A 14,635-nucleotide genomic window follows, 5' to 3' on the forward strand; every position below is an offset into this window, starting at 1 on the left:
TTAGTTGAATTAACAACCTTCAGATTTGTGTGACTTACCGCGTAATTCAAATTTAGCGGATTTCTTTTAGTACTCATGTGAATAACTTCACACTTTTCTTTACTCAGCGTCAATTGCCATTTTTCGCACCATACAGATATCTTATCTAAATCATTTTTCAATTCGTTTTGGTCATCTGATGACTTTACAAGACGGTAAATGACAGCATCTTCCGCAAACAATCTAAAAGGACAATGCAGATTGTCTGCTATGTCGTTAATATAGATCAGGAACAATAGAGGGACTATAACACTTCCTTGGGGAACGCCGAATATTACTTTTCTTCTACTCGATGACTTTCCGTCTGTTACTACGAACTGTAACCTTTCTGACAGGAAATCACGGCCGGCCTTGGTGGCCGTACGGTTCTAGGCGCTACAGTCTGGAACCGCGAGACCGCTACGGTCGCAGGTTCGAATCCTGCCTCGGGCGTGGATGTGTGTGATGTCCTTAGGTTAGTTAGGTTTAAGTAGTTGTAGTTCTAGGGAACTGATGACCTCTGAAGTTGAGTCCCATAGTGCTCAGAGCCATTTGAACCATTTTAAAATCGCGAATCCAGTCGCACACCCGAGGCGATATTCCATAGGCAGGCAGTTTGGTTAGAAGACGCTTGTGAGGAACGGTGTCGAAATCCTCCTGAAAATCTAAAAATATGGAGAATTTGGACATCCCTGACGATAGCACTCATTACTTCATGAATATAAAGAGCTAGTTGTGTTCCGCAACAACGATATTTTGTGAATCCGTGCTGACTATGTGTCAATAAATGGTTTTCTTGAGGTACCTCATAATGTTCGAATACAGTGTATGTTCCAAAACCCTACTGCAAATCGAGGTTAGTGATACGGTTCACTTCAGATGTTTCCACTTCTAGGAACTGAATTAGGCGTGACGCAGTACAATTATTAGGTAACAATTTGTGTTGTGGATTGGCAGGAGCCAACCCACGGGGTTTGGAGGAAGCCGAAAGGCACGCGTTTAAGCTCACGCAGGCTGGCGTGAGGTCTGGAACAGGACAAGGTAGTTAGACTAGAAAAAAAGGATGTAATCCATTAATGTTGAACGTAGCTCTTGTCTGTACATTCTTTACAATATCAATAGCAACTGATGATGGCGCCTTGCTAGGTCGTAGCAAATGACGTAGCTGAAGGCTATGCTAACTATCGTCTCGGCAAATGAGAACGTATTTTGTCAGTGAACCATCTCTAGCGAAGTCGGCTGTACAACTGGGGCGAGTGCTAGGGAGTCTCTCTAGACTAGACCTGCCGTGTGGCGGCGCTCGGTCTGCAATCACTGACAGTGGCGACACGCGGGTCCGACGTATACTAACGGACCGCGGCCGATTTAAAGCCTACCACCTAGCAAGTGTGGTGTCTGGCGGTGAAACCACAATTTGAAAGTAAATATAACGAAACATCCACTTATCACTTAAGCACACTTATTTGTCTTACCACTTAAAAATTACGTCTCTACATTGCGTTCTTTTTTGTCTGGAGTAGCTTACTGTACGTACAGAACAGTATTGATGCGTTAGAACAGCGGCTCGATGTGGCGACAACCAGCGTTGTTACAGACGCTGTACCTACGAAGCGTGTACTGGAACACACCCTCTATCCTAATTGGTGTCTATTCCATTTGTAATGCAGCGGCAGAACTGGTTTCAGCAGATCTTCCTCTGTCTCTACAGAAGTCTCGTTAGTTACTTTGCATACATCCCCATAAGAAGTAGTCGATAGGTAGTGTTACACGCCACCCTGTCTACCGTATTACATACCAGGACAGACAATCTGAGACCCTTCTCTTTCCCTCGGCATACGTTGACGCGTTACACATCTGAAATGAAATCGTCATAGAACGGAAACTGTACGTTTCCGGACATGAATTCCTGTTCAAAATATTATATACTCAGCCTGTAACGGGTATTTCTGAACACCCTGCCTAAAGTAAATCATACAATACACGGCGTATGTGCTTCTATTACTGTTCGCGACTGCTAGGTGAATCGGTGACTTGAAAGAGGGTTCACGTTCCAGAAAGTAAACTTTTCAGGAGACACAAAAAACTGTTCTGTAACATAACTGGTTTAGGCACGTTGTCTTGGAGTTATTATGTAGCACTTGACTCCAGGGGGCAACGTTATACACCGTTAAAACATACATTAGCCATCGAATGTGGTCAGTAATCCAGTTTAAATGTACTGTCGGTAACATTTTTTCTAAGCTGATGATGCTGATGAGACAACTAGCGCCCTGTTTACAGCGGAAGATTCGTGTTACGCAACTTTAAACTATTCATGTTTATTATAGCATTAAGAGAGTGTGTTACGATGCATACAGATCTATGGACGTGTGGGGTGTCGCATTGTCCTGCTGGAAATGCCAAAGTCCGTTGGAACGCACAATGGAATTGAATGGATGCTGATGATCAGGCAGGATACTTACGTATGTGTCACATCTACATCTGCATGCACATCTACATGGATACTCTGCAAATCACATTTAAGTGCCTGACACACGGTTTGTCGAACCACCGTCACAATTCTCTATTATTCCCATCTCGTATAGCGCGCGGAAAGAAAGAACACATATAGCTTTCCTTACGAGCTCTGATTTCCCTTATTTTATCGTGGTGATCGTTTCTACCTGTGTAGGTCGGTGCCAACAAAATATTTTCGCATTCGGAAGAGAAAGTTGGTGATTGGAATTTCGTGAGAAGATTCCGTCGCAACGAAAACCGCCTTTCTTTTAATGATGTCCAGCCCAAATCCTGTATCGTTTCTGTGCCACTCTCTCCCATATTTCGCGATAATACAAAACGTGCTGCCCTTCTTTGAACTGGGATTTTCTCTGCCTCGTGATGACTGGCTGTTGTGTGCTGTCCTTAGGTTTGTTAGGTTTAAGTAGTTCTAAGTTCTAGGGGACTGATGACCTCAGAAGTTGAGTCCCGTAGTGCTCAGAGCCATTTGAACCATTTTTTTCTTTGAACTTTTTCGATGTACTCCGTCAGTCCTATCTGGTAAGGATCCCACACCGCGCAGCAGTATTCTAAAAGAGGACGGACAAGCGTAGTGTAGGCAGTCTCCTTAGTAGATCTGTTACATCTTCCAAGTGTCCTGCCAATGAAACGCAGTCTTCGGTTAGCCTTCCACACAACATTTTCTGTGTGTTCCTTCCAATTTAAGTTGTTCGTAACTGTAATACCTAGGTATTTAGTTGAATTTACGGCTTTTAGATTAGACTGATTTATCGTGTAACCGACGTTTAATAGATTACTTACAGCGCTCATGTGGACGATCTCACACATATCGTTATTTATTTTCTAAATCGTTTTGCAATTTGATTTGATATTCTGATGACTTTATTAGTCGATAAACGACAGCGTCATGTGCAGACAACCTAAGAAGGCTGCTCAGATTGTCTCCCAAGCCGTTAATATAGGTAAGGAACAGCAAAGGGCCTATAACACTACGTTGGGGAACGCCAGAAATCTCTTCTGTTTCACTCGATGACCTGTCTGGCAGGAAATCACAAATCCAGTCACATAACTGAGACGATATTACATAAGCACGTAATTTCACTATAAGCCGCTTGTGTGGTACAGTGTCAAAAGCCTTCCGGAAATCCAGAAATACGGAATCGATCTGAAATCCTTTGTCAATAGCACTCAACACTTCATGTGAATAGAGAGCTAGTTGTGTTTATAGGTACGATGTTTTCTAAACCCATGTTGACTGTGTGTCAATAGACAGTTTTCTTCGAGGTAATTCATAATGTTTGAACACAATATATGTTCCAAAATCCTCCTGCATATCGACGTTAACAATATGGGCCTGTAATGTAGTGGATTACTCCTACTACCTTTCTTGACTATTGCTGTGACCTGTGCAACTTTCCAGTCTTTGGGTACGGATCTTTCGTCGAGCGAACGGTTGTATATGATTGTTAGGTATGGAGCTAATGCATCAGCATACTCCGAATGGAACCTAATTGGTATACAGTCTGGACCAGAAGACTTGCTTTTATTAGGTGATTTAAGTTGCTCTACTACTCCGAGGATATTTACTTCTACGTTACTGATGTTGGCAGCTGTTCCCGATTCGAATTCTGGAGTATTTACTTAGTCTTCTTTTGTGAAGGCATTTCGGAAGGCTGTGTTTAGTAACTGTGCTTTGGCAGCACTGTCTTCGATAGTATCTCCATTGCTATCACGCAGAGAAGGCTTTGATTGTTTCTTGCCGCTAACATACTTCACATACGACCAGAATCTGTTTGGATTTTATGCCAGGTTTCGAGACAAACTTTCTCTGTGGAAACTGTAATAAGCATCTTGCATTGAAGTCTGCGCTAAATTTCGACCTTCTTGCCAATCTTGGGGATTTTGCGCCTGTTTAAATTTGGCATGTTTGTTTCGTTGTTTCTGCAGCAGTGTTCTAACCCGCTTTGTGTACCAAGGAGGAACAGCTCCATCGTTTGTTAATTTATTTGGTATAAATCTCTCAATTGCTGCCGATACTATTTCTTTGAATTCAAGCCACATCTGGTCTACCCTTACATTATTAAGTTGGAATGAGTGGATATTGTCTCTCAGGAAATATATCCAAAATCAGAGTACAGGAAAGAAGAGAATGGTGGGTATGCTTCGATCATCTTTATCTTGTCCATCCTTCACTGGCCACTGGGTCCGCAGTTCCTGGTCTAGTGGCTAACGTTGCTACCTCTGGATCAGGGGGTCCCGAGTTCGATTCGCGGGAGGGTTGGGGATTTTCTCTGCCCACGGACTGGGTGTTTGTGTTGTCCTTATCATTTCGTCATCATCATCATCATTCCTAACAGTGGCTAGATTGCATTGTGTAAAAATTGCACTGTGAATAATTGGGACTTCTTAAGGGCGCTGATGACCGAGCAGTTGGGCGCTCCACAAGCCAAACATTGTCACTGGCCACTGGCAGATACGAAACTGCAGTACCTGTGTCATGAAGAAGCACGGTGACCGCGAGATATTTTCATAAAATGGTTTCTGCTCGTCACGTATTTATAGTGGAATTTTCTTTTTGTCGTGTAGTTCCTTCTTGTTTGTTGGAACAGGTCGACTATATTCTTGTTTATCTGGAAGGTTTGCCTTACATACTCCTTCGAACAGTGGAAACTGGAAACCAGTGAGTTCGTGAATAAAATGCCTGATTCCAGTAAAATCGTTACGGAAAATGAAGTGGCTGTACGTAGATATCTGAAACTTCACTAACTCAGTACCCATCCAAATAACAAATCTGTTAAAAACCAACAATCTTGTTGGCAGAACATCGGCAACTGAGCATTATAGGAGAGGTTGAAAATACCGCTTCAGTTGTAAATTACTTTAATTTCACACGACCGGTTTCGGACTGTTATAAACCCATTATCAGGTGTCGTAGTTGCGTTGAGGAATAGGCAGTACACCGGGCCTGGTGCACGCGGCGCTCGGGGACCACAGCACAACTACGACACCTGAGAATGGTCTTATAACAGTCCGAAACCGGTCGTGTGAAATTAAAGTAATTTACAACTGAAGCGGTATTTTCAACCTCTGCAAAATTTCTGTTGATGAGACATAACCCCTTGTTATACAAAACAACGCATACAAATATAAAGATCAGTATTTCCAGTAATCGTAATTTGACAAAAAAATGCGATTTAGATTTCTTTTTAGTCCTGAAAAAGGACATCGGTGGGCGTCCATTTACTACAGACGAAGAGGTGCACTCCAGTGTACAGTAATGGTTCCGTAGGCAACCGCCAATATTTTTCCATGAAGGCACTGACGATATTGTCTAACAGTGACATAAATGTACTAATACTCATTACAATTATTTTTGAAATATTGAACAGTTTACTTATTTTTTTTTCTTATATGTCTAATTTTCATTTGACTCCCTCTTATACGTTCATTTGTGTGCCCTTGTGTTTAGGGAGATATGGTATACGTAAATAAATAGGACTGCAGGTTAATTTCTTTGGTTACCGTACTTCTTGCTTTGTTCGGAACCATATAGGATACTTTCGTTTAGTTACTGTGAGGTAGTGATACGCTGATTGCTTAATGCCTCCAGTAAAATACGTAATCAATACTACACGTGAAACTTGGGTCAATAGCTTTATCATGAAATATTTGATGTAGACTGTTAATCAGTCTTTAAATTCTGGTTTTAATTATTGCAGTTTCCTTCCTCATTAAGAATTATGTCCGAATGGGACTGGGTGGCCGTAATATTACCTTGCTACGGCTCGTAATTACAGGAGCAGCCAGGACAGCCGAGAGCGTTAACGCAACGATTCCGTGATTCGGGGAGGGGAGGCCAGCTTGATGAATTCACGACAAGCCCTGGTGAGCCTATAGCAACGACCATCACGTAGAGGGACGGGAAAAGGAAAGAGAACGATTTGCAGTGCGTATTGTCTGGCTCACTAATTGCAGTATGTTTTGATACGATAATGATCGAAGCAGACTTAAATGTCTCAAGATTTCATTTAATTACAAGATCTATAACATTAGGCATGTTTTGGAGAAGCCAAAACAATTTTAGGCTGATTGCCCGATTTCTCATCCCTAACACAAAATAAAATAGTGACATAAGAATTTGGTCTGTTCGTATAGAGTTACGTGTGCGACAGCGATAAACAAAGGTATGTTTTACGCGTTTTAATCCTGTAGTGGCCATCACGTATCAAGGTCATCTCACCTTTCAGCATTCCCATTTAGTGACAACTACAAATGATAGTAAAAATTCTAAAAAGTTTTAGAAATCTCCATTTCAAAGTTAAAATATGATAGACTACGTTACAAAACAAAATTCTTGCCAGTCGTTCCAAACAAGAGAGATACTGTCACAAGAAATTTTCAAGATTTTTTTTACTTCAACCCGTGGGAAAAAAAACAGAAGTGCTAAGGGAACATCTACAGGACGAATCACTTAAAACTTGCAGCGCAAATACTGCGGAAATGGAAAGTGCTACTGACGTGCAGTTTTCACAGAATGGATTGCTACTCATTGACTCGAATTTTTAGCTTATGTCGCGCGGGGTAGCCGTGCGGTCTTAGGCGTCTTGTCGCGGTCGGCGCGCGGCTCCTCCCCGTCGGAGATTCGAGTCCTCCGTCGGGCATGGGTGTGTGTGTGTGTTGTACATAGCGTAGGTTACTTTAAGTTAGATTAAGTAGTGTGTAAGCTTAGGGACCTATGACCTAAGCAGTTAGTAAAAGTTTTTTTAAATTACCGCTACCAGTCACAAACTTTGTCAACTATTGTATTACTTATTTATTTAGCGACATGTTTCGAGGGATTACCTCATCTTCAGGTTAAATGACATTACAAAAACCACTTTACAATAAGGTCATACTGACGTTACATAGTCTTTTCGTAAATGCAGTGGTCATCCGTGGAGCCGGCCGCTGAGGCCGAGCAGTTGTAGGCGCTTCAGTCTGGAACCGCCCTGCCGCTATAGTCGCAGGTTCGAATTCTGCCTCGGGCATGGATGTGTGTGATGTCCTTAGGTTAGTTAGGTTTAAGTACTTCTGCGTTCTAGGGAGCTGATGACCTCAGATGTCAAGTCCCATAGTGCTCAGAGCCATTTGAACCATTTTTGAAGGTCGGAGACGAGGTACTGGAAATTGAAGCTGTGAGGACGGGTCGTGAGTCGTGCTTGGGTAGTTCGTATGGTAGAGCACTTGCCCGCGAAAGGCGAAGGTCCCGAGTTCGAGTCTCGGTCCGGCACACAGTTTTAATCTGCCGGAAAGTTTCATATCATCGCACACTCCGCTGCAGAGTGAAAATCTCATTGTGGAAGTCTTAGGTGATTCACCTTTTATACGAGCACCCTCAAAGTTTGTAGATGGATGTAAAGTATTCCGTGATAAAAAAGTAAAATAAAATGCCGTAAGAGATATGAAATAGTTGCGTCTGTGTAACGGAAAATGTTGTCGTTGATAAACTGGCGATCTGATGAACCTAGTAGAAACTTCCAGTGAGGAAGTTGCAAAGAAAACGGTAAAATCAGTTTTGGTAACACCTGAGAGGTAATTATGGTATCCTGTCACCTCTGAAGGCATTTTATGTTCGAGAGCCTCCGTGCGCGGCATTACGCGGGTACTTTTTTGCAGCTACCAGGATTTTTGTTCCGAGGTTTCGCTTTATTACGACCGAGAATATTCGCTACCGCCCGGAAACACACTATCAGCATCCAGTTCTGGACTTACGTCACTGCACCCATCACCCAGGTCGCGGATGTACGCTGTACAGTCGAACTGTAGATACTTCCAAGCCAATATTTCCGTTGAAATCCAGCATAATACATGTGCGCCTACGGTATTGAAAAACCCAAGTTTTTTTTATTATTATATTACGGGGCTACTATCCTCAACACGCAAGGTGTGCACTGTGAGAAAAACCGACGCTCTTGTTGCTATAGTGTATCGGAATTCCATTAATAATTTTCGTACATCATTACACTTTCTCACTCGAGAACCAAGCGAGCCGGAAAGACAAAGAACGGGGGTCTTCATAGCCAGAATAATTAATTTATCCCCTTCTATTTTCTTAGCCGTCGGATACTCTCCCCTGTCGTAGTAACCAAGCACAGTTCTACTAACAATTTTTTTTTCTTTTACCAAAATCACGAAATTCATTAGATCTCCTTTTTCGTTCATGTCCTTTTCTTGATGAATCGAGAAACGACGTCTGGAGATTCTGCTGATGTTACAGCAGTGTTAATTTGGCATACAGTCGATTCGGAAATACCGCAAGCTTCTTCTGTCAGTTTATGAGAACGCGCAAAATTTGTATCATTCCTGACTTGTTCACTGTTGGCCATATTTGTGGTATGTCCGAACTTTAGTTTGTTTTCAAATCTCTTGTTGCCCTTTGCGCACACCGACAACACAGTCCTTGCATTACGCTCGCTTCAAACCAGGAGTCAGTCGGCCTTTTGTGCGGAAGACCGAACCCACGTATGATCACACGATATCGCACGGTAACACTGGCGCTCACCCCTTGATCACTGCAGTGTGTATGTGGCAACAAAAAGCTCTGAAGAGGACCAATCACAGCTCTCCACGCCTGGACTCGTCACGCAGCGTGTATGGCCTTCAGTTCTCTACTTTGATGACTCTCGGCCACTATCGTTATTCCTCGCTTTCTCCGCCGACAGACTGACATACACTGAAGAACCAAAGAAACTGGTACACCTGCTCAATATAGTTTAGGCGCCCCCGAGCAAGCAGAAGTGCCGCAACACTACAAGGCATGGACTCGACTAATGTTTAAAGTAGTGCTGAATGGAACTGACACCATTAATCCTGCATGGCTGTCCTTAAATGCGTGGGAGGGGGGTGGAAATCTCTTCTGAGCAGCACGCTGCAAGGCATCCAAGATATACTCAATAATATTTATGGCGATGCAGAACACGAACAACACTACTCTGGCTCATGCCAGATTCCCTTGCGATTGGACGGGAATTAACACAAGGATCTCGAACCACAGTGGCAAGAGTGCCAATTTCCGTTCCCTCGTTAGTAACTTTCCTGAGGATATCTTTCAGCGTATAAGTCTCTAGCTCTCACTGAATTTCGTTGGCATTCTCCGTAAATGAGAAGCATATCGACTTGTTCTTCAAAGGAATACATCATTCACATTCGCTTGATTCGACGATACTAGTCTTATCGTTCCTATTAGTGTTGATTGCGAAACCGTCGAATGGTGTTGACCTGTCAGTGGCACGTTAGATGGGTACGCCGTATTCGGTGAATATTTGCTACTTGCACGGTATACGAGAGAGCATTGTCAAAGCATGTACTTCGATAAGTGCCGAAGTGATAAGGAACACCTCTGAAACCAGGATAAGATCGCAGCACTGCATTTATACCAATGGTCATGACTTGGAACAGCCGGCCGAAGTGGCTGTGCGGTTAAAGGCGCTGTGGTCTGGAACCGCAAGACTGCTACGGTCGCAAGTTCGAATCCTGCCTCGGGCATGGATGTTTGTGATGTCCTTAGGTTAGTTAGGTTCAAGTAGTTCTAAGTTCTAGGGGACTGATGACCTCAGCAGTTGAGTCCCATAGTGCTCAGAGCCATTTGAACCATTTGACTTGGAACACCTTCTGTAAATGGACGTTCATGCCACCTTTTTGACCTTCGCTGGCCTTCAAAGACCTTACTGTTACCATCATTGGATTTGTCTCGATAGCCGCTATCAGAAAATAATTACTAAACTGTAGCATCCCATAAAAAAAACGAAGTTGACCTTCGTATCTCTGATGTGACCCCACCTAGCAACAAAAAACCAACGTCATATTATGGCCCCCGTTGTCCCATACAACATTTGTCCCGCAAACTTTTCAGCTCCTATCATGCTTTCGGAGTTTGGTGTAGGTGGCAATAGTTAGCGACTCACCCTCTACAGACGTTGCCGAACGCAGCGCCGTATTCCACCTGTTTACCTATCTCTCTATATCCAAATACGTATGCCTATACCGCTTTCTTTGCGACTTTAGTGTGCTTTGTTAAGGAACACCGCATGTGATACAGGAAGGGCAATGACAGTGGAAAGATAAAACAGACAATTTGTGAGGCTATTAACTGAACAGTTAAGATAAACCAGGACAGGGAACAGACCGTCAGAATATAATGAGCCACTGTACAGCATTTCCACGAGAAGCGGCGAGCGCTACAGACAGAAATATCTGTCTTCGCAGATCCCTTTGGGAGTGTTTCGCTAGTACGGAAGCACAAAGACGACAGGCGCTGTTCGTGAGAAGTTTAAGTGTCCGGAAAGATACCACGTTCGTACGCGCAGGGAGGAGAGATTTGTGGGTTTCAGACGTACGTGTAGCGACAAACAAAGGTCGTTACATCCCTTTTGTCATTGCGGATGCGTAACCCCGTTTTGTGGGTAACAAGACAGTTGAAGTGGCGCGTTATTTGGCGCGAAGTAACGAGCCAGAGAGGTGGGGGCGGAGTCATCTGGGATCGCTTCGGAGAAACAAAATACAGCAAGTGGGACCGCTTGTTTTCGAAGCCTGCCTTTCACTTAAATCGACTCGCTGGCGGGGCTTTTTAGAAGGCGTTTCCCATTCGTAGGGCCTGGCGTTGCGAAAGCGCTCCGTCGCCGGCCCGTAGAGCCGCACTAAAACACCCCGCTTTACTGCCTCCAGAACTCCGGGGTCCCCCAAGGCACGAGTTACGGGCCGAAATTTGGTGGCCACTGTTCGCGTCTTATCTCAAGTCGCGGTTACGCACGGGTCTGATATTTGAGTTCCTGGATGTGTGTGTGTGTGTGTGTGTGTGTGTGTGTGTGTGTGTGTGTGTCTACGCAAGGATCTGCGTTATACTTAACCATCCTTTTTACGCACCGTGACGAAAACGAAACGACTCATTTTCATAAGTAGTACATTAATGCAGGATAAAATATATTTACGGAACAAGCGCGCATATGAGACACTAGATAACAATAATGTTCCACTAAATTACCGTGAATGTCAACGTACGTAGAGATCGTCCTACCACTGCAGCATATAACTCTGCCTGCGGTTTATTACGTGTGGGGCGGATGACGTAGTCCCATTCCAGTTGTTGACATACATAACTGGTTTACGAAAGGGAATGGAGTGCTGTTGCCTGGTAGCTAAGTAGAATTTCTTGTGAAATGGTACACGATTCACAACACACTCGTATTCCCACGTGGTTTGCGGAGACGCAATTTCTACCAAATGGTTCAAATGGCTCTGAGCACTATGGGATTTAATATTTGAGGTCATCAGTCCCCTAGAACTTAGAACTACTTAAACCTAACTAACCTAAGGACATCACATACATCCATGCCCGAGGCAGGATTCGAACCTGCGACCGTAGCAGTCGCGCGATTCCGGGCTGAAGCGCCTAGAATCGCTCAGCCACCGCGGTCGGCTCTTCAATACCAGACACAGCCAGTGAAACAGTGAAAGGAGCTTAAACATCTCGTATTGCGAATACGTAGACAGAAAGACCGTCTACTGTAACATTACAAAATTGTAGAACAATTACTGAAAGCAGTTGGATCCAAATATATCTGGGAGTATACGTACGGAGCGATTTGAAGTGTAACGATCACATAAAATTAATCGCGAGTGAGGCAAATGCCAGACTGAGATTCATTGGAAGAATCCTCGAGAAATACACTCCATCGACAAAGGAAGTAGCACTCCGTCTTCAGACCACGAGTGGCCTACCGGGACCATCCGACCGCCGTGTCATCCCCAGGGGAGGATACGGATAGGATGGGCGTGGAGTCAGCACACCGCTCTCCCGGTCATAATGATGGTATTCTTGACCGAAGCCGCTACTATTCGGTCGAGTAGCTCCTCAATTGGCATCACGAGGCTGAGTGCACCCCGAAAAATGGCAACAGCGCATGGCAGCCTGGATGGTCACCCATCCAAGTGCCGACCACGCCCGACAGCGCTGAACTTCGGTGATCTCACGGGAACCGGTGTATCCACTGCGGCAAGGCCGTTATCGACAAAGGAAGTGGGTTACAAAACCCTCGTTCGTCCAATACTTGAATATTGCTAGTCAGTACGGGAGCCGTACCAGATAGAACTAATAGAGGAAACAGAGGAGCAGCATGTTTCGCTATAGGTTCATTTAGCAAGCGCGAAAGCATCATTGAGATGCGTCCGCCTCCGTAGCGCAACGGTGCCGTTACCACCTACCACGCGAGGGGTCCCGGGTTTGATTCGCGGCAGGGGCTGGGTGTTGTGTGTTCTTCATTGTCATTTTCATAATAACTGACGCGCAAGTCGCCGAAGTGGCGTCAACTAAAAGACTTGCAATACGGCGGCCGAACCCGGAGGGGATATCCAGGCCAATAAATGCCATACGATCATTTCATCACTGACAAGGGAACCTCCCCATCGCACCCCCCTCAGATTTAGTTACAAGCTGGCACAGCGGATAGGCCTTGAAAAACTGAACACACATCGATCGAGAAAACAGGAAGAAGATGTGTGGAACTATGAAATAATAGGCAAAATATACAAACTGAGTAGTCCATGGGCAAGATATGCAACATCAACGATAGTCTGAGATCAAGAACGCCGTGGTCCCGAGGTTAGCGTCAGCAGCTGCGGAACGAGACGTCATTGGTTCTAGTCTTCCCTCGAGTGAAAATTTTACTTTCTTTATTTTCGCAAAATTATGATCTGTACGTTCGTTCATTGACGTCTCTGTTCACTGCAATAAGTTTAGTGTCTGTGTTTTGCGACCGCACCGCAAAACCGTGCGATTACTAGACGAAAGGACTCGCTTCTCCAATGGGAACCGAAAAACATTTGATCGCAAGGTCATAGGTCAACCGATTCCTCCCCAGGAAAACACGTCTGATATATTTTATACGACACTGGTGACGGCATGTGCGTCACATGATAGGAATATGTTGTCGACCCACCTAACTTGTACACTTGGCGAATGGGTAAAAAGATTCTTCTACCTTGCCCGATTTAGGTTCTCTTGTGGATGTGATAATCACTCCAAAAAAGTGATTAAAACATAAGAATTTGACACATAAACTGAAAATAAAAAATTAAATTTTATACACGAGGGAAGACTTGAACCAAGGACCTCTCGTTCAGCAGTTGCTCACCCTGACCACGGGACCACGGCGCTCATGACCTCATAGTGTCCTTGATGTTGCCTATGTTGCGCATCAACTACTCAGTTTGTATATTTTGCTTATTTTTTCATAGTTCCAGGCAACTTCTTCCTGTATTCTCGATTGATCTGTGTTCAGTTTTTCAAGGCCTATCCACTGTGCCAAGTTATAACTAAATCTGAGGGGGATGCGATGGGGAGGTTCCCTTGTGAGATGCTCAGCAAAGTACAGTAGCAGATGCTGCAAGTTAGTGTGGTTTACTGTGACAATTCGAAAATCATACGTTCCTCTAAGAGTTAAGTGACAATTTGCTTCGTGCTATGGATGTTTCGCGAAATGACCATAAAGGTATAATAAAGGAGATCAGAGCTCACACCAACTTTTACCATCAAACGCCCCCGCACACCATCCGGGACAGTAAGTTGAAGGTGAGGTGGTGACAGTGGTTGACAATGAACCTTCTGCGACACACCCTTCGGTTTCTTGCGGAGAATAGATCTACACCGAAGAGTCAAAAAAACTGGTACACCTGCCTACTATCCTGTAGGGGCCCGCGAGCAAACAGAAGTGCCGCAACACGATGTGGCATGGACTGGACTCACGTCCGTAGTAGTGCTGGAGGGAACTGACACCCTGAATCCTGCAGGACTATCCATAAATCCGTAAGAGTACGAGAGGGTGAAGATCTCTTCTGAATATCACGTTGCAAGGCATCCCAGATATCCCCAATAACGTGCATGTTTAAAATCAGAAGAGTGTTGCTGGAGCCACTCTGTAGCAATTCTGAACGTGTGGGGTGTCGCATTGCCCTCATGGAATTGCCCAATCCGTCGGAATGCACAATGGACACAAATGGATGCTGTTGATCAGCCACGATGCTTACGTACGTGTCACCTGTCAGAGTCGTATCTAGACGTATCAGGTGTCCCATATCACTCCAACTG

The sequence above is a fragment of the Schistocerca piceifrons genome, chromosome 10 (assembly GCF_021461385.2).
Source record: "Schistocerca piceifrons isolate TAMUIC-IGC-003096 chromosome 10, iqSchPice1.1, whole genome shotgun sequence".
Classification (NCBI taxonomy): domain Eukaryota; kingdom Metazoa; phylum Arthropoda; class Insecta; order Orthoptera; family Acrididae; genus Schistocerca; species Schistocerca piceifrons.